The sequence below is a fragment of the Mus caroli genome, chromosome 16 (assembly GCF_900094665.2).
Source record: "Mus caroli chromosome 16, CAROLI_EIJ_v1.1, whole genome shotgun sequence".
NCBI lineage: Eukaryota > Metazoa > Chordata > Mammalia > Rodentia > Muridae > Mus > Mus caroli.
Window position 1 is genome coordinate 75,744,447 of NC_034585.1, and position 6,697 is coordinate 75,751,143.

Genomic DNA, 6,697 nt, shown 5'->3' on the forward strand with positions numbered 1-6,697 from the left:
CTCAATGATAAATAATCTACCAGCAAGTCTGTTCAATAGAGAAGACATATTCATAACATACCATAAAGTTATACTTTAGGATCAGAAATTATGTTGATTTATAAGGCAAGCTCTGCTTGGAAAAGAAACTCATTATACCCTTGAACAATACCACAGGGTATTGTTAAGCCACACCCCTTTTGGATGGATGCTGGTAGTTGGTAGGTACTGAACCCTTTTGGGGCTAGAAGTCTTAGTGCTATGATTACTAAATAGGTGATAGGTTCATGAATTCAGACTAATTGGTTCATCCAGCTAGTGAATTAATCGGTGGGATTTGAGGGCTCTGGTGACACAGAAAAGATCTCTTTGTTCTCCAAACCCCAAAGTTTGAAACTAAGCCTTCATTTCACCCCATTTCCCACCAGTTATACTTTCTGAAGAAAGTCTCAGCTACTTAGATTCAGACTATATTTGGGAAATCTAGTCTAGATTTTGACCTGTCAGGGAATGTGGTCTGTGTCTCCTATCAACTTCATTTCAAATACAGTTGCTCAAATTTACTAATAAAGCACTGAGGCTAATTAAAAGGTAATCTTTTGACTTACTCCTGGGAACATTCACCCCCACAGAAGTCTTAGAAATTATCACAACCTGCCAGTTTGGGGAAGATATTTGGTTGTGAAATGGGATCATTAATATAGATGATACTCTTAAAAGAGCTATGAAGGTCTAAGTCCAACTATAGGAGCAGGCCACAGCTTCCTGAATCACTGTTAAATCACAAATCCCTGGATCAAACCTCCCCTTAGCAAATCTTTCAACTTGTATTTCCTTTTATTTTATTTCTGTATGTTTTCAGTTTGATCCTTCGCTAGTTTTTTTACCCCTTTTTTTTCTTTACCATCTAGTAGACATTTTACTATTCTTTTGGCCCAGATTCCCATTAACTTTCCAGTGTTCTAACTGAGTTTTATGATTTTTCAGTCTTTAATTAATTTCATCTTCATTTCTTTTTATTTCTGTCTTATTTTCCCCACTGTTGTACACACCAGAATTGAAATGGGCTTCCATTTCTAACGTGCAAGATCACACAGTTCATGTTGACCTTTCTGACTTGTAATATCATTTCATGTTTTATACTTGGCCTCTAACAGAAATAAGCTTGTACTAAAATATGAACAACATATTTTCTCGAATTATAAATATTTTATCATATAGTCATGTTTGGCATCCTCAAAGTAAACTAGTGGTTTATGTTAGCCTCTATATGAATTTAAATATATCCAAAGTACAATAATTCAAATGAAGGAAATTGAAATAGTTTTGAGTTTCTGATTTTCTGTACTGAAGTTTCTTTTCCATTTGGCCTCATTCTTCCAAACTTGGCCCTCATACATCACATCCCTGTGAGTTGACTGTTACATTTTGCTTTTACTATGTGTGACATCGTTTGTTTTTCTAACTGAAAAAAATAAAATGCACATTTTTCAGGAAACATTGGTGAATACTAACAGTTTTATCCTCAAGATACTGCAATTGTATTTAGAGATTGAAAGATTTACACTGCTTTTATTTAAGGATAACTTCCACTAAACAATTTGAATTTATTCTTGAAAAATACTTCAAATATGTCTCTCTTGGTTTAACTTGGCAAGTGTTTATGACTTCTATTTATAAAATAGATGTTTACTTCTGTCATGCAATGTAAACTAGATTTTTTAACTCTCAGTGTTTCGAATGTTGCAGGTAAAAATTATCAAGTGACTTTTCTGAGAACATACTGCATTTTCTCTTGATGACTTCTGTTCTGGATTCTAGCTCTGCTTGGAAATGATTTTACTTAGGAGCAAGAACCTGTGGAGGAAACCAAACAGGAAGGAGAAAAAGGAAGGTACTGAGGAAGGAATAATAGATAAACAAGAATTCCCCTAGGATATCAGAAGAAAAGAGAAAGAACATGAGAGGGGGACATAGAACCAAAAAGCAAAGAAAGCTTCTTCTAGGAGAGAAAAGTAATGTCTAACTGAAAAAAAAAATCCAAGGCTAACATTGCTAGAACTAATTGATCTATGTAACATCTTCATGAAGTACATCTCCAAAATCACATACTTCCATTTAAATCAGATTTGATAACTAATCCATTTGATTCAACTAGATTTTCTGAAAGCTTTTCTTCTCGAGGCTTTCATATTTTTCTTATTATTTTATCCTGTCTCAGGAAATATTAAGTCTGTAGCAGAAATATACCAGACCCAACTCAAAATACCATGAAAATCATTTCAATCAATAGCTTGAAAAGTCACTTTCCTCCAGAATAATCTTCTCCTCACTGAAACAAGTAATCCAAACTGAGGATGCTAGCACGTTCAACCATTCGTCAACTAGTAGGAATGTCTCAGAATCTGAGCACACAAATGTGCATAAAAGCCCAACCTAAATAACGTTTCTTTGTAACAGAGACCATTCTATAAAACTACAATCAATCAATCAGAAGTTATGGAGTCCAGTCCCAATGAATACATATACAAAAACACCCCATCACTGAAATCTCAGGGTATATTGTGAAAGTGGGAGAAGAAAGATTATTAAAAAGCCCTAAGATCAGGAAATTTGCTGTGGGAATGTATCTCCTAATAGCATGGATGAAGTCTCACCAACATGTCAGCCAAAACATGATCTGAACAGGACAACAAAAGACATGCCCAAGTAGACTTAGGAAAGCCCATAAGATGTCACCTAAAAAGGACTTACAGCCAACTAAGAAATGCTGAGAGTGGAAGAAATAATCCTTTCCAGGAAGGTGGTCACCAATTGGTTATCCAATATCAAATGGTCCTCCCTGAAATCATACATGCAAATAACCCTATACAAACCAAGTAGATTGTATTTAGAATATATGTATGCATATATATGGATGTAATAAAAAAATTAATGAAAAAAGAAATCATGAATTTGAAATGGAAAAGAGGAATTATGTAATTATATTATAAGCTCAAAAGTATAAAAAAATTCTTCCCTCAAATATAACGCTAAAGTGTGTTTTTCTCTTCTCTAATATCATGCATGAGTATGTAATGTGAAAATCTATTTAGCATTAAAAATTACTCTTATAAATTTGGACCTTCTATATTCCCTTCTTTCTGGCATGCCTCCCCACTACAGTGGTCTTTCAACCCCAGGGAACATAATACTTATTGAAAAAAATGCATTAGTTAAGAATTAATTTTATAGCTGATAATAAATTAAGAAATATTAGAATTATAATTGAGTCATGAAAACGACAATGTTGGTGTGACTGACATTGATTTGTTGCTCCAGTTTTCCTATCTTGTCCACAATTTGGATGCTATTTCCAAATATCCTCTAATTTCATAGTGCCAGTTACTAAGACACACCTACCATACAGAAACAGATGAAAATAGAAGGTTGGACTAAGGATACGTCCAACAATCTACCACATGTCACTAAAAATATGTAACAAAAGAAGCCGTTTTGGAATACATAGCAAAATGCAGCAAACCAAATAGATAATTACCAAGCTCTGTAAGTCCATAACTGCTTGTAGGAGCCAAAATTGCAGAATGCATAAAAGAATGGATGTGCAAACAAACACCATGGAATATTTCACTCCTAAAATCAGAGGAGCTTATAACATAAAAAATGACATTGCACTAGAAAAGAAGGCTACTCATAAACAGACAAATCATCTGCCATTCCATTCCAATGGAGTCTTTGGTGAAACTTATGAAGAGGGAAGTAGAGCCAAATTGCTAAGAGGTGATGAAGGATAATGCAGAGAGTGGAATGGGGAGTTAGTATTTAACAGATAGGGGTCCTTAACCTCTTAACCAGGAAATAAAGTATTCTGTAGATGAATCACAGCTGTGGAACTCCTATAAATCCAATGTAGTTAACTGTATTCTGTATGTTTTACTAAAACTGTTAGGCAATTAATTTAAAAAAGTTATTTCATGTTGTGCTACATGCAATTCCTGGCACACTGATAGTCCTAGTCCGTGAGTATCTAAATGTTTTTGAAGCTCCTTTGTCCCATCTTCATTGGTTTTGTTATAGCACTTTTATCAAAACAAAACAAACAAACAAACACACACACACACACACACACACACACACACAGACACACACAGAGCAATGAAACTTGTATATTGTAATTCTTCACTAAGCTAAGTTTTCTCTGGTCCTTCTTTTGCTTTTTAATCCTATATGTGTAAGTACAGAAAAGAACAAGAGATAATGTATGTGCTTATTAATTTTCATTAAAAAAATCAAATATCTTATTAAGAATTATTATAAATTTAATTTTTAAAGTTACAATTTTAGTTATATGTCTAAATATTTACACCCAAGACTACATGAAACAAACATGCTATTTGAAAAGTTTTTAATGTTTTAGCTACCACATAAATTATATTTCAAATTTATGAATTTCTCTGATCATAACTCATTAAATTATATAAAACAAGATATAATTCCCAGAAATTTTCAAAACCAGCAAACAATATAACTTTATTCATTAAGAAATTGTCTACTATTTACCAATAAATAAATTTTTAAAATGTGGTACTTTTCTATCTCATTAACTATATGGATATAGCAGTATATGACTGACAGTAAAAAACTGAGTGTCCTACGACCATATCTTAACACTCTAAAAATCCTTTTTGATTCTAAATATTTATGGGTGAAGGCATGAATTCATATGTGCATGCATTTTTTTTAATTTGTAATTCAAAGTTTTTATTTGACCTTTATTGAATAGTGTAAGGGACAAAGGCAACACTGAAAAGGTGGCTTTTATTTATTTGTTGGCTTTCTTGTTCTACTTTTGTGGTTTGCTGTTGCCTATTTCACTCACCACCTCCTTATGATGGATTCTCAGAGTTGAAAATGATGCAATGTCAACATATTTTTTCACATCTGTACTCTTTCATCCCATTCCTATTCATCTATCTAGGTAACTATAAACAAAAGCAAAAGATCTGTGTTACCAGGAGATGGAAAGTGACTGTATTTCGGGTATTCGATCTTTGCTAAAATCATGAAAAATCAGAAGTGGATAATGGTTTATACTTTTAAAATGACATATCTCCTTTAATAATTGCCATCGTTTCAATCTTGATACAATCCTATTAGTGATCAGTGTAAAATTGCAACAGTGTGGAGGAGGAGTTGTGTGAGTGATGGGAAACATGAAGAAGCAGCATTTAGGAAGAAGAAAGAGGAGGATTTACAGAAGAGGGTTTACAGTTTGCCTTCCCACAGGGAATACTCTCTGAAGCAATGACAAGTCTATGTAGTAAAAGAAGAAAATCCATAAGAGAAGACTGAAGGTGAGATATTTTGGTCTCCTGCTTTCTTCAACCAGTGTTTTCCGTGAGTATGATTAATAGTCCCAGTTAAAATTACTGCAAGACTGTGAATACGAAGCTGCTATATCAAAGAACATTTGGAATTACAGGGCAGTAAAGAAAATATATTGAAACTAAGTGCATTGTAAAAGTAATCAAAGTGTTTGAGAGCTATGTAAGCCAAGAACTTTAAACCTGTCATCCCATGTAATTTTTTTTATTTAATTATACATATTCCTCTCAAGTAAATAACATCAAAAGATTTAAGAAGTTTAAGTACTTTGAATACATTTAATACCAACACTTTGGTCATATTTTATTCCTTGATTCTTCTCTGTTCCATGAAGAAAGTTGAAGAATTTGTTACTTACAGACTTCTATTTGACTGTGGTTGAAGATATAGGGGCTAGTGTGTAAGAAGTTAGATTGTAGTGGTTTCTGTAAAGTATTTAGTCTTGACTAAATTGTGACTGAGTAAACACTACTGCTGGAGAGTTCAGCTGAGGTTAAAGCGGACCATCTGGAACTCTTTCAATGAGGCTTCAAGGCACAATTCCTTTGAGAACCTGTGTGAATTAAAAACTTGGATTCCTACAGCTAATGGAAAACCAGAAATGTGTTTGAAGAAGTATAAGTAAGGCATGTTTTTACATGAATTTACAAAAATCAAAGCTATTGTTCTGGGCTCCATGCAAGGGCAAGATGAACTTCTGGCCAAGGTGTCTTTATTGCTTATATGTGTTGTGAGTTTTTAAAGGCCTGAGCTACAGAAGAATATTAGGAAAACTTGATTTCCCTCTGTTTTACTGAATCTTCAGAGAGACTGAAGGAATCCAAAATATAATGGAATTAAGAAAAGTATTAGAAAATTCTAAAATCTTTTAAAGACTTATGTCTTAGTCAGGGTTTCTATTTCTGCACAAAATTCATGACCAAAAATCAAGTTGGGGAGGAAAGGGTTTATTCAACTTACACTTACACTTCCACATTGCTGTTCATCACCAAGGAAGTCATGACTGGAACTCAAGCAGGACAGGAAGCAGGAGTTGATGCAGAGGACATGGAGGGATGTTCTTTACTGGCTTGCTTCCCCTGGCTTGCTCAGCCTGCTCTCTTATAGAACCCAAGACTGCCAGCCCAGAGATGGCACCACCCACAAGGGGACCTCCCCACTTGATCACTAATTGAGAAAATGCCTTACAGCTGGATCTCATGGAGGCATTTCCCCAACTGAAGCTCCTTTCTCTGTGATAACTCCAGCTTGTGTCAAGTTGACACAAAAATTGCCTGTACAACTTATAAAAATATACAAAAGAAGTTCACTGACTTTATACAAGTGATGATAG